Source organism: Bubalus kerabau, chromosome 4 (assembly GCF_029407905.1).
Source record: "Bubalus kerabau isolate K-KA32 ecotype Philippines breed swamp buffalo chromosome 4, PCC_UOA_SB_1v2, whole genome shotgun sequence".
Taxonomy (NCBI): domain Eukaryota; kingdom Metazoa; phylum Chordata; class Mammalia; order Artiodactyla; family Bovidae; genus Bubalus; species Bubalus kerabau.
Genome location: NC_073627.1, coordinates 93,827,162 through 93,853,905, shown reverse-complemented (window position 1 = coordinate 93,853,905; position 26,744 = coordinate 93,827,162). Strand labels below are relative to the sequence as shown.

Below are 26,744 nucleotides of genomic sequence, written 5' to 3'. Positions count from 1 at the left end.
AGCTCAAAACCCAACCCACAGGTTGGAACCAAGCCCAGCCACACTCAGTCTCCATCACTAGCCAAATCCCTGTCAACTCATAGCTGTGCGAGTAAAAAATAAGAGCTTTTTGCTGATTGCCTCCGAGATTTTTGTGGTTGGTTGTTATGAAGCACATCTCACGGATGTACTCAGCAGGGCTGCCCTGGGACTCAGTGGGGAGGCACACTCTGCTCTTCATTGAGCTGATGTAAGAAGTGGAGGTGGTTTTAGAACCCTGGAAAAGTCTAAGCTGTTGCTTTCTGTGGCAAGGTGACCCATGCAGATGCCAGTGCCATTTTCTCCACAGCATGGGTCTAGAAAGGAGAGCAGAGATACAGTCTCCAGCACTTCCTGAGACAGAGGAAGAATTGAGAGAGCAGTTCTGTAAAGGAGCAGGAGTACAGCATTTCCAAATGTTGCTTCAAATGGGAGGTTGAAGTCCTTTGGGTGATCTGCATGTCGTTTGTGCCAAGACAAAAAAATAATGTGCTGAGAGGTTTTATTCTCATGACTTAGTTAAGAGTAAGCAGGAATATGTGTTGTCTTGACAGGTGTAGCTTCTAATTCAACGCTGGAAGTTTCAAAGGTTTGATTTGACAGATACTTGGTCTCAATCTTCAACACTTACTACAGTACTAAACAAATAGGAGATGTTCAATCAATTGACTTATAATTGATAGGTTATCAAGAAACTTAAACCTAATCACAGCACTGCCATTAATTTATTACATGACCCCAGACTAAAAGCTTAACTTCTCAATTCCCTCATGAGTATGAAGCTATTTGATGTCCATAGTCTCCATGATGATAGTTGGGAGGATAAAATGACATGAAGATGGAAAAAGTCTGCAGTGCTCCATAAGTGATAGACTATTATTCTCCCATAGGCACTGCTGTATTGGGTGCTTGTAACTTGTCGAGCAAAAAGGAGGCTGAAGCAAGAATGCAGCCTCGAAGGGGTCAGAAGGTGCTATTTCCCTCTGCTGTCTCTACAGGAAAATGAATAAAGGAAGTAACAATAATGTTTCCCAGTCCTTTTACTACTGTAATTTGTGAGGCCAAGTCAGGTCTCTGGGTTGAGAAATCAAGCTTTTTATTGCACCTTAAATTGCATGATGTGAGCCCTGATTTGACCTATAATTGTTTTGTAAAAACATTTCCTCAATCAGCTACATTGGAGGATTAAACTAGCAGCATCTCTGATCATAGGCCCTCTGACCTTTTTTTAAAGCTCCCTGGTGACATAGGTAGTAATGTATGGATGTGAGAGTGGGACCATAAAGAAGTCTGAGCACCGAAGAATTGATGTTTTCAAATTTTTGTGCTGGAGAAGACTCTTGAGAGTCCCTTGGACAGCAAGGAGATCAAACCCACCAATTCTAAAGGAAATCAACCCTGAATATTTATTGGAAAGACTGATGCAGAAGCTCTAATACTTAGGCCACCTGATATGAAGAACTGACTCGTTGGAAAAGACCCTGATGTTGGGAAAGATTGAGGGCAGGAGGAGAAGGTGGTGACAGAGGATGAGTTGGTTGGATGGCATCATAGACCTGATGGGCATGAGTTTGAGCAAACTCCAGGAGATAGTGAAGGACAGGGAAGCCTGGTGTGCTGCAGTCCATGGGGTTGCAAAGAGTCGGACATGACTGAGTGACTGAACACCACCAACAACAGGTGACATAGGTATGGTTTGTACTGTGTCCCTCCAGATTCATATGGTAAAGTCCTAATACCCAGTATCTCTTGAAGTGACCATGTTTGGATATAGGGTCTTTACAGAGATAAATTGCAAATAACCAAAATAGCCTTGTGTGACCACTTAACTTAAAATAGAAACACCCTCACCACACATGTATTTCCTATTTCCCTTTCCCGCTTTACTCTTAACACCTGTATCTGCATGCTTTAGCTTGTTAATTATATATTGCCTAAATCCCTGTACTGGACTGCAGACTCCATGAGGGCAGGAATTGGGTCAGGTAACTGCTTTATTTTGTGCACCTAGAACAGTGTCTGGCACAGAGTAGCCATTCAGGGATGTGTTTGTTAAATAAATAGATCAGTGTTTGACATACGGTGCACTGATAAGGTAGTGTTGTATCATCAGAAATTGTACCATAACGTTCAACCCTGATTCATTCTTAGTGATATGGGAGTGATAAAAATGACAAGTAAAAAAATCAGTTTTTGAAGGTATATATAGTAGAAGATCCTAATTGTATAAATACATGTTTCCAGGAAGAAATAAACCAAGGTATTAATAATTATCTCTGGTGTGGCTTCCCTGGTGGCTCAGGCGGTAAAGAGTCTGCCTGCAGTGCAGGAGACCTGGGTTTGATCCCTGAGTTGGAAAGATCCCCTGGGGAAGGAAATGGCAACCCACTCCAGTATTCTTGCCTGGAGAATCCCTCAGAGAAACCTGGGTGGGATACAGCCCATGGGGTTGCAAAGAGTCGGACACGACTGAGCAAATAAGCACAGCACAAAGATAAACAAGTTAAAATGAAGTCATTACTGTGAACCCTAGTTTAGTATGACAGGTATCTCCATAGAAAAAGAAAATATAGAATCAGACATTCACACAGGGAGAACTCCATGTGAAGATGAAAGCAGAGGCCAGGGCAATTCTTCTAAAAGTCAGGGAACACCAAAAATTACCAGTGGTCTACCGGAAGCTAGCAAAGAGGCATGGAACAGATTCTCACAGCCGTCAGAAGGAGTCAACCTTGCCAACACCTTGATTCAGACCTGTAGCCTCCAGAACTGTAAGACAATGAATTTCTGTGGTTCAGGTCACCCAGTTTATGGTATTTTTTTAGAGAAGCCTTAGCAAACCAATACACATAGAATTTCTATTTGTGAAAAAGCTGGTTCTTTGTATTGATAGCAAAGATGTCTACAGTGCTTATGATTTACCAGGCAAGATTCTAAGTACTTTACTTATAAGTTGGCTTAAAGCTCAACATTTAGAAAACTAAGATCATGGCATTTGGTCCTATCACTTCATGGGAAATAGATGGGGAAACAGTGGAAACAGTGTCAGACTTTATTTTTGGGGGCTCCAAAATCACTGCAGATGGTGACTGCAGCCATGAAATTAAAAGACGCTTACTTCTTGGAAGGAAAGTTATGACCAATCTAGACAGCATATTCAAAAGCAGAGACATTACTTTGCCAACAAAGGTCCGTCTAGTCAAGGCTATGGTTTTTCCAGTGGTCATGTATGGATGTGAGAGTTGGACTGTGAAGAAAGCTGAGTGCTGAAGAACTGATGCTTTTGAACTGTGGTGTTGGAGAAGACTTGAGAGTCCCTTGGACTGCAAGGAGATCCAACCAGTCCATTCTGAAGATAAGCCCTGGGATTTCCTTGGAAGGAATGATGCTAAAGCTGAAACTCCAATACTTTGGCCACCTCATGCGAAGAGTTGACTCATTGGAAAAGACTCTGATGCTGGGAGGGACTGGGGGCAGGAGGAGAAGGGGACGACAGAGGATGAGATGGCTGGATGGCATCACTGACTCGATGGACGTGAGTCTGAGTGAACTCCGGGAGTTGGTGATGGACAGGGAGGCCTGGCGTGCTGGGATTCATGGGGTCTCAAAGAGTCGGACACGACTGAATGACTGAACTGAAATGAATTGATTCCTCATCAGAATTCTCTGAGCTGGGGACTCCTAGTATCCTCATTTTGCTGATGAGGAAACTGAGGCAACCAGGTGTTTTAGCAACCTGCTTAGGGTTAGAGTCAGTATGTGGCAGAACCAAGTATGAACCCAGGCTGGCTGGCTCCAGAGCTTGTGAGATAGGACATTTAACAGTGTCCACTTGTTTGTGCAGAGATCCCAAATCTGCTGTCTCGGTCTTTGCTCTCTAGAGTAACAGAACAACTTTATTTCCAACTCTAAATGATGCCTTTTCTGCTACATTTATGATGTAGTTTCCCAAACTTTCCCCCTTGCCTTCTCTGAATGCCCCGACTTTGTCAACATTGTCATTCATTTACCTCAGTTATCCAGGATCCCAAATGTGGTCTGATCCAGTTGGAAAATGGTAAAGTTATCACTTGCCATGATCTAAATATTATATTGATTTTTTAGTAGTTGCATTACCCTAATGATCACATATTAAATCATGGTCAACTGACAGACCTGGTCAAAACTCATAGCTCTTAAGCTGGTATTATCCTGTCTGTACAGTTGATTCTTGCAACCAAAGTAATGGACTTTGCATTTGCCCCTGATCTTTTTTCCCCCAACATTTGCACTGTCAAAATTATTTGAATCTTGATTCTATAATTCATGGCCACTTATGATTTTATAGTAGATTTCTTTGTTGGAATATGTTATGGGCAACTAGTCTTCTGGAACATTCTATCCTTTCTACCTAATTCAAGATGACATAGCCAAGCAGTTACTTTGGTCTTAATGAAATGACAATTTCAGGCAAATGTGTGTGTATGTGTGTATATATTTATGTTGGTACCTACTGTATTACAGTTTTAAAAAATTTGGTTTGCTCATAATTTTCTTTGATTTTTTTAAGCTCCCTAAGCTTTAAAATCGGAGAAGGCAATGACACCCCACTCCAGTACTCTTGCCTGAAAAATCCCATGGGCGGAGGAACCTGGTAGGCTGCAGTCCATGGGGTCGCTAAGAGTCAGACATGACTTCACTTTCACTTTCACTTTTCACTTTCATGCATGGAAGGAGGAAATGGCAACCCACTCCAGTGTTCTTGCCTGGAGAATCCCAGGGACGGGGGAGCCTGGTGGGCTGCTGTCTATGGGGTCGCACAGAGTCGGACACGACTGAAGTGACTTAGCAGTAGTAAGCTTTAAAATAGAACTATTGAAGCATGTTTAGATGAAGAAGCCATGCCTTGTTCTAGATTTGATCTGCCCAAGATGAGCACTATTCTGTAACCTTCCTATGGTCAGGCAGTCCAATCTGGAAATCCAGTCTGCTCACCTTTGGGGAGTTCTTGGAAGATCCTCTTTTACAAGAAACATTATATTCCACCCCGAGAGAGAAAGGAGTATTCTTAGCAGTATTGTTAGTAGTTCACCAAGCACCCTGGAATTACCTTCACATTTTCAGCTTCAAGGCCTTATCTAAAAGACACTGATTCCCAAAGCCATACCAGCCTCCTTGTTTTTCATGGTAGGTGACTTTTGTCTTCTTTGGGCTTTTCTCCTGCTACTTTGCTACGCTTATCCATTCTGCTGCTTGCTAGCCTAAACCAGTAGCTGCTATTTCTGTTCTGCTGATATGGGGAATGTCTTTGTTTATACTGATTTTATGGCTCTTATACTAGGCTCTGATAAAGTTTCATCAGTGTGTTTAAGTTTCTTTGCAGCCCTCTCTCTTAAGGAACGCAGAATCTGTTTTTCTGAGGCTAGGTGGAAGCACATGGGTTTTTGATTAGAAATACCCCTTCTTACTGACAGTGGGCCACTGTTCCACATAAAGTCCAGACACACCATCAGAGGTCAAATTCCTACAACTTCTGGTAAGGTAAGCTCATTGGGTTCTAAGGTGGACATTGTCAATTGTTTACTAACATCCATTCTCTTTCTTTTTCCTAAGAAAATCCTTATTTTTTTCTTAGTATTTGAGAAGAATACCCTTGGTTGGGTACTCTGTACCCAATTCAGCCTTGTAACTTAGAGGAGGTTTCCTCAGTCTTTCATTTCAGGGATGGGTCTTGATTGGTCTAAGCCAGTCCTTACATCCCTTCTCCTTTGCTGGTCATTACCCCTGGAGCCAGGGATAGGACAGTTCATACCTGATGGTTCACTGGCAACTACTGGTCCATTGGGTATCCCTGGGACTTATGTTAACCAAGTAAGACTGAAGGGAAGAATTTTTAGTTCACAGTTAGGGGAGAGTTTTTGTCTTTTGCTCACTGAACATGAATAAGGAAAAATGTAACCCTTTATGCTGCGGAGAGCTAACTTGTAATCATGAAGGAAGTCAGCTTGAAGACAAAGCCAACAAGTGTCAGAAGAACAGACTAAGGGAACTTCAGAGGTTTAGCATCTGGGCCATCATGTGCCCTGCCTTACTGATATGTGGGGTAATACCTTCTTCTTTCATTGTTTATAACCGTTCTAGTCAAACATGTTCAAATTAATGCAGGATCTTAGGGAAATGGGAGTCTTATGTTCTTGCAGGTTTGGTAGAATTCCTGAGGTGGGCTTGGATCCAGGGGAAACCCAGCTTTCAGCTTTGTTTGTGTAGTGCAATTGAAATATTTGTTTCTTATGGATTAGCTTTTTTAACATGACAGAGATGCTCACTGAACCCTCAAATAAATGTCTCCATTGATCCAGTGTCTTATCCCAATTATTCTAAGCTTCCCAAGTGGTGCTAGTGGTAAAGAACCTGTCTACCAATGCAGGAAACATAAGAGACACAGGTTTGATCCCTGGGTCAGGAAGATCCCCTGGAGGGGGCCATGGCAACCCACTCCAGTATTCTTGCCTAGAGAATCCCATGGATAGAGGAGCCTGGTGGGCTACAGTCCATAGGTTCACAAAGAGTTGGACACGACTGAAGCGATTTAGTGTGTAGCATGTATAGCGTGGTGATGATCATGTTTGATCATGCCTTATAAATGAAACATAAGTATAAGAACCTTAAAAACCTTTAAAAATCTGATGTTCATTTTATAAAGCTGTATAAATTATGTTGAAGAAGGGAGACATTTAGTTCATGCATGACTTAAAAAAAAGAAAAAGTTCATTGTGACCGTCCATTCCAAGATGCCTGCTCTTAGGAAAGGTACCTGGTATCTTCCTAACATAAATGTACATACTCTTTCCAGTGTGTCATATCTCTGGTAGCTTGGAGAGCTTGGAGAAAGAAGGATTTTATGTGGTAACATGATTATTTCTAGCGTTTCTAATCAAATAGCTTATAAGGAAGTGAATTATATACGGTCCAAGTTGGTTTGAGGCAGAATAAATTCACTCATGTCTTCATGCTAGGTACGATGGGTTTTTAAGTTTCAGACGTTCAGTCTCTTTTCTTTTGTGACAGCCTCACTTTAATGTCTCAGGTTTCCTGAATACCAAACTCTCTTTGGCTGATGTAAATTTTATTAGTGTTTCTGACCTAAAGGTGGGATAATTTGCTTTTTTAGGGCAAAGATATACCTAGTTTCATTTCAAGTAACCAATAACCTCTAGTTTTTCTTTTAGTTGAACTTATATATTTGTGTAGTGTGTGTGTGTGTGTGTGTGCGTGCATGTGCTTTTGTATGTCTCCTTATGGACACACATGCCTGAGCTTTTTATAAACCAGTAGCAAACAACTTAAGAGATGTGGTCATATAGAATGGACTGAGCGTCCTTTTCTTGAGTGAGAGATAATAAATCATTCTTCTCAGGTGGAATCTTTTATTTATGCTTTGGGATTCCATTTTATCAAGAAAGCTTTGGTTTTCCTTTTTGGCTTTGTCTAAGCTGTACTTTAGTAAGTAATTCCAATCAAGCTGACATTTATTAGTGAGGACATGGTCCACTCCAATCTCATACTCACAGTCCAGCTGTTGCCATAACAACTTTGCTCTGGACTTCCCTATTTGTAAGTACGTGTGTATAACGGCAGTGCTGTGTGGTTGCAGATTTGCTGTTTGTTAGTAGAATAAAATCACTGTCTACTCTTATGCCTTAGGAATCAGTTATCAAGGGTTTTTGTCATTAAAAGAGTTTTAGCTTAAAATCTGAGCAATTGAATAGTCTTACCATAAACAAGAATACAAGATTTTACTTATGGGTTGTACGCTGAGAATATTTCTGTTTTCTAAGACATTTCACACTCATCGTTTTATCCTCACAGTAATCATGGGGGTCTGAAAGGTACATGCGTACATGCCATCATCACTGTTTTATAGTTGAAGAAAATCAAATCAGAGCAAAGTGATTTTTCCCAGGGCCACTCAGTTAAAAACTGGCCAGTCCTGAGATTCAAACTCAGAGCTTCTAAATTCCAGCACGGTTTTGCCACAGGAAGAAACAAAGGTTGAAAGAGTACTCTGAGGTCATTCCAAATTATTGTCTGTGTTGTTCTTGTGTGTGTGTGTGTGTGTGTGTGTGTGTGTGTATGCACCATCTCAGAAGGTAAGAGCCGCCTGTGTTGTTTTTGACATTAATTTTCTGAGATATCCCAAGGAGATTTTAAATAATTTCCTTAGTTGGAAAATAGAGCTGTTTATTTGGGTGCTCTGGCTGGTGTGCCAGTTAAATAATTTCTGTGTTGTTAAGTACTTCTTAGAAGTGATTCTAGAAAGATAGAGCTTCACATTCCTTTCTTTCTTAGAGATCCAGAAATTCAGATTCCCTGGGGATAGAACCTCTTTAGCTTCAGGGTTTTTTAAAATCAAATTTATTTATTTTAATGGCAACCCACTCTAGTATTCTTGCCTGGAAAATTCTATGGACTGAGGAGCTTGGTTTGCTACAGTACATGGGGTCATAAAGAGCTGGACATGTCTGAATGACTAACACTTTCACACTTTATTTATATTTATTTGAAGGCTAATTGCTTTACAATATTGTGTTGATTTCAGGTTTTAAAAGGATTTGAGTTGTTAGCTCCTTCATGGAAGAGTTTAAAATTTTTAGTGCTCTTTCTACTATTTTTGTCCTGATTGTCACATCTCCTGGAGTTCTCTCTGTGATTTCAAAAACTCATTCAGTGAATTTTTTGAGTGTCCGTATATGCTGGCGGTACTCAGCACCTCCCTTTAGTGATCTCAGTTTTCTGGTTTACAGAGACTGTATTCTGAAGCAAACAGTTGATTTTGCTGAAACTAGTGATAAACTAAAGAGACCGAAACATTGTTTTTCTCTCCAGTTACTCTGCTCTTACAGACTATTCCATTGAGTTAATGTTGGACACAGGTGGTTCCTTTTAAACCTGAATCAATATGTTCTAGAAGTTGTGCTATTAACATCTGCAATCTGTATAACAGGATACTTAAAGTAAAGGCTGTTTCTTTAAAATGGGGAAGAAATATTTTTGGAGGCTGGGAACCATTTTTTCTTAACTCTGATGAGCATCAGAAGGGGTCTTTGAGACTGGGAATGAGCCCGCTGAGCTGGAAGGCAGCCTGTCGGTGCGAGGCAGAGGAAGGAAGGACATAGCTTATGTGCTTCTTTGTCCTCTTCTTGATCTACACTCCCTCCCAAAGTGATTTCATCCTATCCCAATGGCTTACTGCATTTTTCAGAGCTTGTTCAGAGAGATAGAAGCCACTCTAGGGAATTCCCTGGAGGCTCAGTGGTTAGGGCTTTCTGCTTCCAATGCAGCAGGGCTTGGGTTGGAGTCTAAGTTGGGGAACTAAGACCCTATATGCCTTTCAGAGTGGTCAAAAAAAAAAAAAAAAAAGCCAGTCTAAGTATTATAAGCAGTAATTACTTCAGTTCAGAGAATTAGAGACAAGCAAAACTGTTGGAAGGGCTGGGGAGCTAAGGTCAGGGAAACTCCCAGTGCTGATCTCAGCTGCTGGCAGCACTGGAGTGGGTCACTCTGGAAAGTTTCCCCAGAAGTCACTGAACTTCAAGTCTCCAGGAGCAGGTGACTCTCCAGAGCTCTCCTGGAAACCCCCATATCTGCTGATGTGTCTGCCTGGAAATCTTTCTGGAAAACTCTGGCTTCCAAACTTTGTGCAAGGGCCTCTGAGAAGAGACCCTAAGCCACAACCACAGAGGGGAAGACTTCTAAGAAATGTGTTTCCAGGCTCTCCCCGCCCTGTGACACAGAGGAGAGTGTAGCAGGAGGTGGTGCCGATGCTGAGTTATCAGCTGACAACCAAGGACATTGCCTGTATCCATTTTAAAGACCATTTTTTCAGTCCTTACCACGTGAAAAACAGTTACTATATGAGAATGTGCAAGTCTGAGGCTCCATGATGATCACAAATATGAATGAATTTGGTAGCCTTTATCCTCTTAAAAATTGTTCTTTTAGCAAAAAAGTAGGGAAACAAAAAAGACAAAAGAAGAAAACCAATGATAGCTTCATTTTAACCTTTGTCTCTGTCCACAAAGCAAACAACTTCACTAACCAGTGACAGTAATTTTAAAAACTTTCATATGAATCATTACAATTGGGGCTTTCCTAGTGGCTCAGTTGGTAAAGAATCTGCCTGCCAATGCAGGAGACCTAGGTTAGATCCCTGGGTTCGGAAGATCCCCTGGAGAAGGAAATGGCAACCCACTCCAGTATTCTTGCCTGGAGAATCCCATGGACAGAGGAGCCTGGTGGGCTACAGTCCATGGGCTCGCAAAAGAGTCGGACATGGCTTAGTGGCTAAACCACCACCACCTCCCTGAATCTTTACTAAATCTGAATGAATTTCAAATATTGGCTAAGAGTTTATCTACTCTATCATAAAGAGAAACTCCTAAATCAACAGTTCTCAAATGTCTGATACAGTGAAGTACTTCTGGAGTATTAACACAATGAAGAAAAACACCTTTCCTTTTACAAGTAAAAGAGGATGATCAGGAATATAGAAATAATTCTTGTAAAGTAGAAAATCTTCTCCTAGCTCTTCCCCTCCAGCTATTTCTTTTTTTAAAATCCCTGTTTCATCATGGGCTTTTTCTCTAATTCCTCTTTCTCTCCTCACACCAGTTGTACCATTAGCTCTTCCTTCTCTTTGTTTTTCCAAGGAAACCTGGTCATGGCCAGGGATGGTCATCCCCCACCTCAGGAACACTGACTGTGCTAATATAAATCATTTGTGAAGAACATACGATAGCCGACAGCCCAGGCCAGCAGGTCTTGGAATGTGTTCTCCTGCCAAAGCCCCTCCTCCCTCCCACAGACATTTTCATCACTGGATTTCAAAGACAGATAATGCATGAGAAGAAGTAACAGCCGTTTTTCTTTCCCCAGCATACCTTCCTCCCACCAAAACTCACCCTGATACCCAATGGGAAAGAAATGAGACAATTAGATTCTTTTTTTCCTTAGAAAATTTGCAAGACGAAGCCCCAGAGACAGAGCATGCCAGATGTTGTGGAGAGCATGGCCGCTGGGTCCCTTTGGCCACACATGCTGAAGTCATGAAGTCAGGAAACCTGACTCAGGAGTCGCCGTTCCAGTGTGGGGGCTGACAAAGCACCGCATGGTCTAGGACGGCTGGAAACCGAGCCCATCCCCGGAGCCCAGTCCTCTTCTGAGTGTGTTCTTGGGCTGGGGTCAGTGGGAGGGAGCCTGGAGACTGCAGATTACTTCAGCACTTTCTGGGAAACCCTGAAAGGTCAGGATAAACTGGGGGCTTGGTGTCCCTGCAGTTTCAAGGGGAGTCCCATCCACACTGTTGATGGATGCTGAGTGCCTGGAGTCTAACCCTGGGTGCCTGTACAGGGTCTTGGATGCATACTCCCACAACAAATGAGATGAGATGTTCAATAGGTTTAAATGAGAGAAAGTAAGAAAGCACATGCTTCCATGTTTTTCTATTCCAGGTTTTCCTTTATTAAAATTACAGTGAGACAGTCCTCCAAAAAATGAACACAAACACAAGAGTGAACCAAGTCTTAAAATACAGGCTCTGGGCTCAGCCTGCTCCTCCTTGAGCCCAGATACAGTCAACTCCCACTCTGCCATATGCTCTTGTTCCAGGTCGAGCTGGCATATTTATACCAGACTTCTATGGATTCAGAAGGCTTCAGTGCTATGCTCATTTGCTCCAGACTTGACACAGCCTGGCAAAGCAAATAAGATCCTCCTTTTTGGCCCTACTGATCAGCTCTGGGAACAGCCCCAGCTGCCTCTGATTCCCTGGAGACCAGAGCATCCTCCTGGGCTCACACATAGAAATGTTCCCCAGATATGGAGTTGTACAATCAACATGGACCCATGCTCTGGTTCTTAAATTAGTTCAGAACATTCACCGGGGAGACTTGTTATAGATACGGATTCCAGGCTGCCAGCCCCAAAGATTTGAGTGGACTGCTACAGACCAGGGCGTCTTTCCTAAGTTCCCAGGCGGGTCTGATGGACTTGCTGATCATCGGTGACCTATCTGGGACAGCTGCATTAGAAACTTCTTCTTACAGCGATGCCTCCAAGTGCCTCCCTAGTCCCCCCACCCTCCCCCAACCAGACAGGTGTAGACATTTGCTGTTTGCTGTACATCAGAGCATTTTACAACTAGCTTTCTGCAGAACAATAAAAAACAAAAGAGTTCAACTTAAACATAGCCAAATGACTTTTCACAGAGCAGTAAAGTGATTTCCTCCCCAGCTCTGCTGTGAAGCAGATCTGAGAGGCTCTGTCCATGCTGGACGTTTTTGCAAGTTGACCCTGGGCCCACTTCAGAATCGCCCTGCGAGGGACCTGGACTGCCGGGTCCAAAGTCCATCATTGTGGTTAATTTCAGGCCTGCATCCCCAAGGGTGGGTGGGAGCTGGCTGAGGCCTCAGACCAGCTGGGTAGAAGAGCCCCATGCCCATGCTGCCTGGTGGCCTTTGGAGCGCTGCAAGGTGGGTGGTCTGTGAGCTGGCAGAGCTCAAGGCTGCAGGAGTTCACAGCCCCCTCTGGGGGACATGACGAATGGCCGCGCTGACAAATCCTGGTCTGCTTTCCATCTTGGAGCCGCGCATGGTTTCGCTTTCAAAGCAGGAAAACAAACCACAGGAACCAGACACAACACTCGCAGGCCACAAATGATACAGCCATTTTCTCCTCTCAAGTCAGGGACCTGCAAAGGTGAAAGAAAAACTGCTCTGTTAGAATTCCTTGATGAAGAGTGGATACAGAAAACTCCCCCAGGGCTTGGCCTGAAACCCCCCTGCACCCTCCCTCATCACCCCTCCTTCTGATCAGCCTGAGATTCAGTCCTCTTTGGTGCTCAGACCCATCTGATACTGGTCTTTTCCAGCACTTCCCAGTTTGCTCCAGCCCTGATGATCCCTAGGCCACTGAGGAAGGGCCACACAGTACACCAGCCAGTCCATGTCTGCCAGATGTGCTCCTAGAGTGCCACTAAAACCTCTTCTGAAGAAAAGACTCTGCCGGTACAGGACATTCACAATGTTCTAATCTACTCTGACCTCACCTCCATTTTAATGATGAGTCCAGTGAAGAAAGGAGGAGAAAAGATCAATGTCATGAGAAGCGGGTTGATTTCTGTGACCCACTTCTCTCTGATGTTGCCTTGTCCCCATTCCCCTCTTTCACCCTGTGTTCCTTCCTTTAAGGTCCGGATGGTAATTTAAGGTTGAATTACCAAGAACCAGAAAGAACTAGTAAAGAACTTTGTCTCTGTAGATTGTGAATGAAAGCCATGTTAGCTAGCCAATGTAATAAGTGATTCCCCTGCCTCAGCCTCTCCCAGTTGGCAGATGGATCTCTGGGATGCGTGGGTCCTGTCTGCCACACCCGATCACATCAGGAAGCCTGTCTTCTCTGTGTTCTCACAGCAACATAGGAAATGTAGCAGACAACTTGGGGCGGTCCCCTCCCCTGGCTGCACATATATAAAGTGGCTTTGTTCCCCTAGCCGTAGCTAGCTAAGCCAATCTGGACCAATGAATTCCTTCTCTTCATTGTGTAGTGGTTAACAGCAGGGATAGGCTCATACAAGAGGTGCTGTAAGAAGTAGGGCCGTAAGTGTTGTGGGTTGACAGGACACTATGAGCAAAGTAGGGAGGATCAAATGAATAAAGAGTTCAGAGCAGGCTGTAGGGAGCACTGGGAAAGAAGGGCAGAGCCCCTGTTGTATCAGGTTAAAGTACTTGGAATACTCTCTTAGGCAATTGGCAGACATTAGAAGGTACGTTAAATAAGGAAATGAAATGATCAAATCTAAGTATGACAAAGTTAACTCTAGTGGCTCAGTAGAACATGGATAGGGAGTGAAGAGGTGGTTAGGAAAATCTATCTTAAATGGTTTATTTGTTTAGTTGTTTAGGGAAAAAAGCCTATAGTGCTCATTGGATGTCAAAGGAGAGTAGATAAGAGCTTTAACTGTGGTGATCCCTGTGAAGAAGAAGGAGAAAGGGATTCACAACCCAGGTCCAACAAGGCTTGACTACTGATTTGCTGTGGATATGAGGGAGGAGCAGGACTCAAGGGTAACCGACACCACAAAGGGGCTGTGCATGCGTGCGTGCCGAGTTGCTTCAGCTGTGTCTGACTCTTTGTGACCCTATGGACTGTAGCCCATCAGGCTCCTCTGTCCATAGCATTGTCCAGGCAGGAATACTGGAGTGGGTTGCTGTGCCCTCATCCAGACGATCTTCCCAGGGATTGAACCCACATCTCTTGTGTCTCCTGCATTGGCAGGTGGGTTCTTTACCACTAGTGGGAAGCCCACAAAGGGACTGACAGGCCACTATTCTGAAAGGGACATGTAGGAGGAGGAGCTCTTTAGGATGGAGTGGGGGAGCGATCAGGATATATATCGAAATGTGTTTCCTCCCTGACCAATGAGGCTATCCTAACATTAGAGAACTATCCAGAGGTTTGGAATCAATCCACACCACCTACAATACTAATGTGAAAACAAAGGAGTATATCTCATGATCATATGAAACAATCAGAATGTGCTAACAGGGAGCTCACGAAAGAAACAAATTATTAGGAAAGAGTGTGAGCCCAATACTAATATGAAAGCCCTTTTCAGGAGCAGTGGGCCTCTTAGAGATTCGTAGCAGGGCTAGGACACAGCCACCTTCAATGAGTGTGGGCTTCTTTGGAGAACTGAGATAAACATTTGGGCCCATGGCTGGACTTCTTTTGAGAAAGGATCTCAGGGAATGAGTAGAGCAGAAAATTTTATTTTCTGCCAGTTTTCTCTCCTTCTTACTCCCAGTGTTCTAGAACATTCCTCAGATGTGGTCTTCCACCAGCTTCTTCTGAAATTTACACTTGGCTCTCTCTCTTTCTTTTTAATGCATACCACATGCACCTGTGTTTTGAAATATGGATAACTCTGACTTACTAGGGTATTTTTTTCTGTTATCACCTGCTTCCCTGTAGAAATGTTAGAAAGACAGAGTCGGGGAAATCATAGAAAAAGCCTGGCTTTGGTGCCAGAAAAACCTGTTGTCAGATTCTACCTAATGTGACCTTGAGGAAGACACTGAGCTTCTCTGGGCCTCAGTTTCTTTAAAACTTCATTAGACTATTTCAGTATTTGAGGTGATGTATAAAAAATATTCAGTACTTAGTAAGCATTTGGTAACTATGAGAAGGACTGTGATTCTACACTCTGAGATTTTCTTGTTTCACTGTTCATTATCATAAATGGTCCCAGCATATCTTTCAGTAGGTAAAATTCTCTAGAAACAGAACTTTAGCAAATATCAGTGTGGAATTTATTCATGTTTTATTTAATTACTTAGGACATTTAATGAAAGACTGAATTATTAAGTGAGAACATTGATTGTTCCCTGTGTATGGCAAGAAGATCTCCTGCGTGTGCTTAAAATAACTCCATGAAGTGTAGATCAAGCCGTAGTAAATTAAAGGAAGGGAGAAATGGCACAAAGATGAAAAACACAATTGAGCCTGCAAGTTTGCACAAAACGGTAGCCACACCCCAATTATCCCACATCCCTCACACTCAGGATTCTGGCTCTCTGGAGTGCTGGTGGGTGCTGGCTTCATGAGCCAGAGTGAGACAAGTTCTCTCTGGTGTCTGTGTTCCTCCAGACCCTCTACCCTTCTTCACCCTTCTCTGGGCCCTGGAAGCCTTGCTCTCTGGCTTTTTACTGGGTCTGTCCAACGGGAAACTCTTGTAGGGTGTGGGAATGAGGGAGAAGAGAGGTCTGAGGTATTTATCGCCCTGATTCTCTCTATGAGTCTCTCTCTTAGACATTCTCTAGGTTCTAGAAGTTAAGTTCCAGGTTCCCTCCCCCTACCACTGTGGGCCTGGAGGTGGTGACAGCTCCCATGTCTTTAGACCCAGGGGACTGGACCACCTCTCATGTGGTATACTCTGCCTACACTTTGCAAATAGTCCTATCATTAAACCTTTCTAGAATTCTTTGGATTTGAGTGTGCCATCTGTTTCTTGCTTGGCAGTTAGCAGTTGATACCAGCCAAGTCACAGTGGTACTAAAGGCTGAGAAGACTGGAGGAAAGGAAGCAAAATGAGAAAGCAGAAAATTAGAAAGAAGGGAGGCTATGATAGCCATGGACAGTATCGCTGGAGGACAGAGGGATAGAGAAGGCAGGAAATAAACTAGGATCATACCAATGGAGCAGAAAAGTGGTGTGTGGGGCAAAGACATGCAACACCAGCCTAGAGTCTAGGACTACCCCCTCACACTTGGCCTCACCAGCCCTTGAGAACCTCTCAGGTGTCAAAGTAAAGCCACTCAGAGTGGTCCACAGGTGGGCTGGAGTGCTTAGCGCAAGAGTAAATTGAGTCACACATAAGGCAGTAACCGCTGAGTTACTTCACTGTGTGAAGACATAGTCTAGTAGCTGATGGTTAAAGTATGTAATCTAGCATCTTGAGATAAATCTGCATTATATTCCATACATTCCAAAAGGGAAAACCATATTTGTTGAGGGTCTAGAAGGCAATGGCAACCCACTCCAGTACTCTTGCCTGGAAAAGCCCATGGGCAAAGGAGCCTGGTAGGCTGCAGTCCATGGGGTTGCTAAGAGCCAGACATGACTGAGCTACTTCACTTTCACTTTTCACTTTCATGCATTGGAGGAGGAAATGGCAACCCACTCCAGTGTTCTTGCCTGGAGAATCCCAGGGACAGGGTAGCTGTTGGGCTGCTGTCTATGGGGTCACACAGAGTCAGACACGACTGAAGGGCCTTAGCAGCAGCAGCAGCAGCAACAGCAGTCCTTGCCAAAACAGGTTTTTTGTAATCCTCATAGCAGCTGAAAGGAGAAGAGTGTTACCCTCATTTCATAGGTGAGGAAGTACCCTCAGTGAAATCAACTAACTGGCCTGAGCTACACAGCTTGTGTGTTTCAGATGTGGGAGCTGACCACAGCCTTTCTGATTTCACTGAGGAATCATGCTGTCTCAAAAACAATGAATCCTTATCCAGAGTGATCCATGAGCATTCTCAAATCCATGAACATTTGAGGCATGACTATACATTGCTCTGGTTTGCTTTCAGTTTCCAGAGGCAATTTCTCGATTCATTTCCTTTCTAATGTTCCCATCCTTGTGAGAAATAGACTTGTGTGTGTTAGTCAGAGACAGTATGTGAACTGGGACTGGGGAGTGGTAATGGTGTGGTGGCTCAGATGGTGAAGAAGCTGCTTGCAATGCGGCAGATCTAGGTTTGATCCCTGGGTTGGGACGATGCCCTGGAGAAGGGAATGGCTACCCACTCCAGTGTTTTTAACTGGAGAACTCCTTGGACAGAGGAGTCTGGCACGCTACAAGTCCATGGGGTCACAAAGAGCTGGACATGACTAGGCGACTGACATACTCCTATCGCTATAATGGTATGATGTGCTGTGCTCATGTTATGTTTCCAGGAAAACTGAGGCTGCTCTGTGAATTCCCAACACCACGTTACTAGGGCAGGGTGACTCATGTTGTAACTCTGACAGGAGATTGTCACTAAGGATATAATGATAACCCCTTGTGGAAGGTTTGTTTTGTTTTTTAATAATTTTTCTTAAAACAGGAAAGAACTAATCAGTACAAAATCTAGTTGATTCCACAACTGTGTAGTGAGCGACTGTTATATGTAGGACCCTAGGTTTGGAAGCTCCACCTCTTTAAGGCTTATATAAGCATCAGTTTTTACTAGAATTAATCAAACAAAGCACTACCAGGATCTTGGCCACCCTGCTTCCCTGGTGGCTCAGATAGTAAAGAATTTGCCGGTAGGGCAGGAGACCTGGGTTCGATCCCTGGGTCAGGACGCTCCCCTGGTCAGGATCCCCTTCCTGGAGAAGGAAATGGCAACCCACTCCAGTATTCTTGCCTGGAAAATCCCATGGATGGAGGAGCCTGGCATGCTATAGTCTATGGGGTCACAAAGAGTCAAACACAACTGAGTGATTAACACTTTCAACTTTTGTCTTTCAGAGGGGTTAACACCCAAATGCCTCTTAGGGGCAGCTGCATGTGCCCGTGGGACTGCAGCCTGTTCTCCTAATTTATTTTTCTGTTTCCTTTTCAGAGCAAAGAGGAGAAGAGGCACAGGAATTCCCAGGCAAGAAATAATAGATAGTAAAAGCTGTTGCACGGAGCTCCTGGAAGGCTGGTGAGCAGGTGGGTAATGATGTCAGGGTGAAGATATGGCGGGTGAAAGAGACTAAGGTTAAAGTAACCATGATTGCGTTTGAAGCCACATCAGCTCTTCCTGATTTCCTGTTGCAGACAGGAAATTTTTAAACATTTAAAAAGACATAAAGACATTTTAAAAGACATTAAAAAACATAAAAAGACAAGAAATTTTTAAACATTTCTGATGTCCTTTTCATAAGAAAAATACTGTAGGATTCCCTAGTGACTTCTACGACAGATTCTGAGAAGCTTGCAGTGGAGGCAATGTTTGCATGAAGTGCATGAAGAGAATAATGAAAGAGAGCGTCGGAACCCTATTAAAGATGCCCCAGATACTCATATTCATGGATTTCTGATGCGAGTCTCTGGCCTGCACTGGTTTGGCATTGAGAGTGCATCAATAAGAAAGACATTGCACAACCAATATATTTAGTAAATGTGATGATGAAGGAAAAGACATGAATAGATCCTCTTCTGCAGGCAGTTAGGAAACTCAGAGCAGACACAAGACAAGTTAGTGTGTCTTGGCCAAAAAGGCAGATGGAAAGAGAGAATGATTATCAAAACACCTACCCGTCCTTTCAGTGGCCATTACTTGGCTATGGAAAAGGCAACTTACGACAAACCAGAGACTCTAAGAACCAACGCTGTAGGGAGATAGCTCTTGGGTCAGAAAAAATCCTCACTAATCCCTCCTTTGCAAAACATCAACGAGTACATCTAATACTAGCAAAAGCTGAGCTTTCAATAAATCAGAAAACAATGGAGGCATTGTCTGAACTCGCCAAAGAGTCCTTTGCTCCCACCACACAGAACACTCCAGTCTGTGTGCAGCCAAAACTCAGCCCAATCTTATCGAACTAAATTGATTTATGAGAGGAAAAACCTAAAAAGGGAAGCAGAGAAATAATGATATTAATTCTAATAATGCATTGACTAGTGTGCATATAAATCATTCTCCCCACTCAGATTGATTTCATACAAATAAGAACTCTATGCATAAACTCGTCTCCAGCCGCCCAGGCAGCCACCCAGAGCCTGCTCTTGCAGATAGAGCTCAAGAAAAAGGGTGGGGGGTCTGCTGGAAGTTCACAGAAGTCTTGCCTGAGAAAAGCCTGTGGGATCAGCCCCAGAGGTACGATGTAATTGGCCACACACACAAATGTTGCCGCATCCGAACATTTTTGGCAACCCATGAAAGCCTCGTTCCTAGAGGCCACTTGAGTGTCCAAATAAAAGGGGATTTTTGTTAGTGAAAACTGGAAAGAATAACCCATCCTAGGATCAGGCTAATAGGGCCTGGCCTGTTAAAATGTAACACTGGGCCGGCCAGAGTTTGAAGTGTTGCTGGCAAGGATTTGGAGCAGCCGTGAGGAGAGCCAAGCCTCTCTCACAAGGAAAACTCTGCTGGTGAGGGGAGCTTTCCACAGCCCAAAGAGGCTGTATGGCCCACCTCGAGAGGAGAGATTCTTCTGGGACAGGGATCTTACGTACAGGGCTGAAGGGAGAGAGCCTGGGGTTGCTTCTGTCTCCCTCAGCGCCTCGGGCTCCACTCCCCAGTTCCCTACCCCACCCACCAGGCTGTGCTTCAAGGCAAGTGAGACTTGGTGGCTGACCTCCGGGGCCGCTTCCGGACATGGCCTGGGAACAGCAATTGCTCTCCGTGTGTCTGCAGGGTGTTGACAGCCCTGGGCTGAGGGAGCTGGGGGAGGGAAGCAGAAACAGTGATGCTGTAGAAATCAGGCCACAGAGGCCTTCTCTTATCACCAAAGGGCCCCCAGCTGAAGAAAGTTCTACTGCTGCCTGCTTCACAAAGGAAATGCCTTCTCCTACTGCAGGCCAATCTTGGCCTGTTCGTGTAGCAGAGGCCCCTAGGTTCTGCCTCTAGTATTGCCAGATAAAATACAGGATGCCTGCTTAAGTTTGAACCTCAGATGAACAACGAATGATATTTAAATATAAGTGTGTCCCAGGTGTTGTATGGGAAAATACTATTTTCATTTGTTGTGTTAGGTAGAATTTTTAGACACCGATGACCCTGACTTTTGATTAGTCTTCCCCTCTGAAGTGTGGGTAATACCCGTAACTAAGGGGCCATCACTGCTGTGCTTGTCTTACATCACATAACAAAAGGGGTTTTATGTTCGCAAAATGCTACTAAGGTAACTAATAAGTCGTGTTTGAGTTAATCAAAATGGATTAACTATACCTATCCATATGAACCCTTTATATCTGGATCTAGAGGCCAGAGACAGACACAGTCCAAGATTCAAAGCAGTAGAGAATTCTCTGTTGGCCTTGAAGGAGAACACTCCTGTGTTGCAGAGAAGCCGCACAGCCAGGCACAAGAGCCAGCCTCTAGAACCTGAAAACAGCCCCCAGTTAACAGTCAACAAGAAAACAGGGACCTCAGTCCTTTACCACAATGAACTGGATTCTGACACCCTGAAAGAGCCTGAAGGAGGACCCCAGGCCTCAGGAGAGATGGCAGTCTGGCTGGCCCTGATTTCTGCTATGGGAGACCTTGAGCAGAGAACCCATCCATGTTGTGCCAAACTCTGGACCCCTGCAAACTGAAGGAGGAAAATCCTTTTGTTTTCAACAGCTGTTTGTGGTAATATGTTAGGCAGCAATAGCAAATAAACACTTTTGCTGTATCTTAGAGCTCTATCTGTATCCCGTGGTCTCTAAGGCACACTTGTAGGGGTTCCTGGTGTAGACAGTAAGAATAGAAGATGTATGAAGGGACAAGGCAGACCTGGATAAACTGGGCATCCACTTGTTAGCAGCCTCAGTAGAAGAAGAGCAAAGGCAGGAAGACAAACCATAGTATTGTCTGCTCTGGAGCTCATGTCCTAGCAGGCAGGAGTGGTCTGGCCTCATGGACCTCACAGCCCCCAAGTCTCAGTTTAGACCTGTAAACACACACACACACACACACACACACACACACGCACTCTTATATATACCTTGTCTCCCAGGGAGGAATGTGGGAATGTGCAAGACAATCTGTCCCTTGTCTCAGAGACAGATACAGTTAATACATCTGCACATAAAAGTGTGGTGTCAGCCAGAGCCCATTACTGATCCAAAGCTATAGAAACACATGTGTTCTGTGTAAGGATAAAGTGTGTGTGTGTATATGTGTGTGTGTTGGAGGGTGGGTGTGAATATAAACAAAGAAAGCGAGGGCTGTGCCAGTCTAGAACTTCCTTGGGCATCAATTCAGCTTCCATTCAGATCATGTAAACAAGCCTTCAGAGACTAAAAGAAACTTGAATATAATTTTTAAAAAGCTTAGAGGCTTGGTTTTGTGTTTCATTTATCCAAATGTTCTTTTGCTTATGGATTCCCCTAAATTTTCTTTCCAACCTCTTCTCAGCCCCTCTGGCCTCACACTACCCTTGAACGTGGCCAGGAGGAAACTCATAGGTGTCAGCCAGTCGGCATGGAGAGTTTCTCTTTCATCCCCTGAGTGTCTGGAGATGTGAGTTTAATGAGAGTCATCGACCTTTGAATTATACAAATGGACCTCTTTAGCAATCACTTCCCTCCCCAGTCCATACCCACCCTCAGCTTTTAATCTTCTCAATTATATTTCCTTTTCATTGATTACTACTTTGCTAACTTTCAGATTGAGCAGGCAGTAAAACCTTAGCCACACAGGTAATGCAATTGCTTTTTGAGCCTGACGCCTACATCTCACCTCCTGAGGGGGCTTTCAGGTCCCCCTCCCACCCTACTGGATCTTGGCAAGTCCATTGGCCTTCAATTGATTTTGCAAAATGGCCCCTTCCAACCAAAGACCGTGCAATCCTAGTTAGGAAGACAGAATTGCCGTTCTGAGCTTTGGTAGAAAAGATTGGTGAGGCGGGGGCGAGGGAGGGGGAGGGGAGTGGGTGTGCTGTGTGCTGCTGCAGGGAGTATGGGAAGGGCCCTCACAGAAGCTGGCTGTCCCAGCTCTGCCTGGGAGTGGCAGGTGACAGGCTTGGGAGCGGGGAGTTCTGGGTTCTGTTCCCACCTCTGCTCTGACTTTCTGAGTGACCTTCGTTGAACCACTTAAGTTTCTGTGCTTTCCTCTCTGTGCCATCTGGAAGGGGGAGACAATGACACTTGTCTGTGAAAATGCTTTGAGGGATCCTGGCATAAAAGATCCAATGTAAAAGCAAGTGATGGGCAATGCTTCCCATAAAGAGCCCCTTGTGTGCATCTGCAAGAGGCCCCACTTGAGGGCAAAGAAGAAAACTGGAGAAATTTCCTTGATATCAAGGCCAGGTGGAGGACGGACGTTGCTCGGGACGAGTTGGAAAACCCTGCTGTAGCTGGGGGCTCCGGAGCTACAGCTGGGATATGAGCTCGGCGAGGAGCATGCTGGGACCTGGCCAGCAGAACAAACAGATCTGAGGTCTCTGCACCAAGTAGGACCCTGTGCCGTATCAGGATTAGCCAGGGGACCTGACCAACAGCAAGAGGGGGCCTGCCTCCCATGATTTACGGGCACTGACGCAGGGACCCACCGGGGGAGGGGGGAGTCAGAGAACTTTGGGGACATTTTCAAAACTGGAGGTCGTTCAGAGGAAATTACTCAATAAAAACCAGGTTTCTCTAACTGAATAGATCAATTTACAGCTCATAAGGTGGAAAAAGTCTGAGACTTCAAGATTCTGGTTGGGCGGGTCTCCTAAGGTTTCCTCCCTTGGCAGAGCGGCTGTGGCTTTGGCTCTCTCAAGCCAGGCACCCCTTCTGTAGCTTTCAGGGCCAGCATTTTTTCTCTCATCTTGTTTCTCTCTTTTTCTGCTACTTAAATTTTTCTGGTTAAGATTCCTCCTCTCTCCTCTTACAAGCCTCCAACTTTCACCTCCCTACAGTCCTATTAGAGAAGCCCCTATTGTTTTTGTTTTCCTGATAATACAGTTTCTTTTTTCATGGTTTGCCCCTCTCAGCTGCCTCCCCTTCCCCATGGCTCATCTCAGAGCCTCTCTTCCCTCTGTTTTCCCTTCAGGTCCCTAAAGCTTCTGCCTTTCTCCTCCAGCTGCCCATGGTCTGTTTTTCTGTGCACCTCTCAACCTCTCTATTTCTCTCTCTCTGCCTTTTATCTTCCCAGCCCCTCTCTTTGGTTGCTCTCTTGGCCTTTCTCAGTTGCTACTGCAGTAATTCATGATGAGCGTCCAGTAACACCATCACCTATTGACTGGGCTTCTTTAAGACAGCACAACAGCAAGAGATTTCTCAGGGAGGCAGGATCCAGGACCCGGGAAGGAAGATAGACAGGACCCAGATGGAGCTGTATTGGAATTCCATCATCCATCAATCATCATTCATCCATCATCCATCTATCTACTCATCGACCCGTCCATCCCTTCATCCAAACCTTTATTTAATCATTCATTCAATGAACATTTGTTGATATGTGCTACATGCCATGGACTGGGCTAGGCACTTGAGAGAAAATGGAGATCCAGTATAGACATGAGCCTTGATTTCAGTAAGGGCTAAGGAGAGGTATAGAGTTACCAAGAGACCATCTCCTCAGGATAGGAGCTACTTAGGAATAGGGAATGAGGCTCAGAGGGGAGAACATGCAGGCAGTGTACATGACTTTTGAGAAAGGCTGCCACTCCTCACCCCTACCAAATCCTCTCCCATTGGCAGACCAAAGGCTCTCATTCTTCTAGCAGAGGTCAGAGCTGTTGGGCATTGACTTCAAGTGAAACACATCCTGTGACCTGGAAGCAATGACTTGGTCTAAGTGGTAAATAATAGTCATTAGTCCTTTCCTGGGAACAGACTTTATGAGTGGGCAGAAGGCATTTGACACCCGAAGGTGGGAGCTTATGGGAAGTAGTCACCTCTCGAATGTGGATGTGTCCCCATGACGACGTGCTTGCTCTGCACGGTGCTGGGGATGGACTCTGAGGGTCTGAGGGAAGAGGGCATGCCTCCCCGCCAGCCTGCTCTTCCAGGTGTCAGCTGGGGGCCCCACAAGCTGCTCCTTCCCTCTCTGGAGCCTCAGTCCTTCCATAAACTTTGGAGACCAGGTAATTCTCGAAGCCCCACACCTCCCTCCTCCCTCTCCATGGCATTGGTCACAAATTCAAAGCAGCCCTTGAGTTTCATGCCTTGATGGCCTGGTAATTGTTATTGGAACTCGCCTTGGATGGATTTACGGTAATGAATTCACCTAATAGCAAACCCGTCACAGGGCTCTTTGCAGACAGGATCTTTCCCGTGTGAAGATATTAGAAAACCATTCTGCAAAGGAAAAGCGGTACTGACTGGTGACTTCAAGTTTAGGAAAAAACACCACTGTTTGAGTTTTTCTGTTGGCCTCTAACTTTAAACACTTCATTGGCCAGTTGCTAACCAATAGAGTTTTTGGCCAAGATCCTGTTTATATTGGCACCTAATGTGTGTATCACAAGCAGTTTGTGTGTTTTGGGGCATGTGTGTATATGTGTGTGAATCTGTATATGTTACAATCTCCAAAACTTTTGAGCACAAGGTCTTATGCTCTGCTTTTTGCAGATCGTTCTGTCTGTAGACTGAACTAGCAGGCAGAGCATCCATGTGCATGAATAACTTGTTGTCAGGCCACCCTTTCCCATCACAGCCACCCTCTGGCTTGGCCTGACCTGGCATGGAGCTCTCTGGCTTCCCTGGCCCCCTGTCCTGCTGAGTAATGAATGAGTGAGATGGCCTCTGCCCAGTGAAAGGGGCTCCGGGGACAGTGGGTGCTTTCTGTGTCACCTCAGTCCGCAGGACCAGAAAGCGAATCATCAGGAATGCTTGGGATGAGGAGGAATTTGCTCCTAGCTTGAGTCCGGAAGGCTCCATGTTTCTGTGGCTTGGCATTAAGCAAACAGCTGCTTTTTTGTTCTCTCCTCAAATTATTTGTCCAAACAAAAGGCAACTGTCATGGGGAGAAAAGTACAGTTTTTCCAGCGCTTGCCCCTCTGTGTGCCTCTTCTCACAGCATGCTCTCTTTCTGTGTGCATTTCCACAGTTCAGTGTCAGGTTTCCAGCTGACAGCAAGGCAGGGTCTGCTGCCCTGCAGTGTGAAAGCCACCCTCTGCCTCTCTGAAGCCTCCTGACCCAGCACAACATCAGCGCTAAAGGCCAGTTTCCCAGGATGGCACCTTCCCTGTCCACAATCCCCAAGGATTTCTTAAGTCTGTAAATCATGAACTGAGAAACGTTCCCTTGGAGACTGAAAGTTTGGAAAATCTGTGAATCCTGGAGGAAAGAAGATGCTCCCTCAAACTCCCATTTCTTTAGAAAGTTTTGTAGTTGGTTCTTCTGCCTGGCAAAGGATTGTTATTTAATTGCAAGTCATCCTTTAGAAAAGACTTGGGTTATTAGTTTGCATGTCATTAGAATATGGTAAAATATGCTAAACAATACAACTAAATGATACAGAATTTAATCTTCCTCTGAGGCTTATTGGGATTAGGCCATGTCCTTATCTGCCCAGCACACTCATGACTTTTCTTCAAGACTTGGGGCAAATGTCACCTTCCTAGTGGGGACCTCCCCTGTCACCTGACCCAGAACTGCCCTCACCTGCCCTGCAGAATTAGGGCAGCCTCATCCAAGCTCCCATAACTCTCCTAGTACTGGCACATGACAACGTTTACACTTTCTGTTCCAAAATAATTTCAGACTTATAGAAAAAATTGCAAGAAGAGGATAAAGATTTCCTATATACCAACGTTTCTCAACCTTTTCCTCATTATTGCCCCCTTCCCCCCAATCCTTTCTAGATTTTTTTTTCCTAATTACCTTCTGCCATGAAATTTTAATACCATAGATTTGCTGTAAATATGCTTGTGAACTCTCTGTATGTCTGAGCTTTACATGGAAAAAGAGTGAGTTGTGTTGCCCCCAAGAACAATTTCCATTCTTGTGAGCACAGTATTGCCTCCTGGAGAATGTATGCTGTATATCCTTTACCTAAACTCCCCACACGCTAGTGTTTTCTCATATTTGCCTTATTGTTTTTTCTCTAGATATGTATTGTTGTTTAGTTGATAAATTGTGTCCAGTTCTTTTGTGACCCCACAGGCTGTCCATGTGTCCAGGTAAGACTAGTGAAGTGGATTGCCATTTACTTATCTGGGGGATCTTCCTGACCTAGGAATCGAAGCTGTTGGTTTGTGTCTCCTGCATTGCAGGTGGGTTCTTTACTGCTGAGCCACTGGGGAAGCCCTTAAATATGTGTGTGTATATATACACACACACACACACACACACACGTATATACATAGAAATATACACATTTATTTATACGTATACACAGTATATATTTTTTCCGAATTGTTTAACAGTAAGTAGCAGACATGATGCTAAATAATTTAGAAAGTGTTCTTGTAAACAAAGGCTTTGTCTTTGCATTTTAACAAAAAAAATTTTTTTAACATTTCCATCTTTTCCATGTGACTGTGAGTTTCTCAGGGTCTACAACCTGTTTTTTACTATCTTT

At 44.4% G+C, this 26,744-nt stretch overlaps 1 long non-coding RNA gene across 8 annotated transcripts in view; it reads left to right on the top strand.

The window, feature by feature from the left end:
- LOC129649986 (uncharacterized) overlaps positions 1 to 26,167 on the top strand; it is a 41,641-nt gene extending 15,474 nt beyond the window's left edge. The window contains exons 3-6 of one of the 8 annotated variants that reach the window (XR_008713509.1): positions 12,926 to 13,819; positions 13,950 to 14,061; positions 18,159 to 18,250; positions 20,508 to 21,514. This is a non-coding gene — a long non-coding RNA (uncharacterized LOC129649986). The other 7 variants (XR_008713511.1, XR_008713510.1, XR_008713507.1 and 4 more) reach the window with 7 other exon arrangements.
- The last annotated feature ends 577 nt before the right edge of the window (positions 26,168 to 26,744 follow it).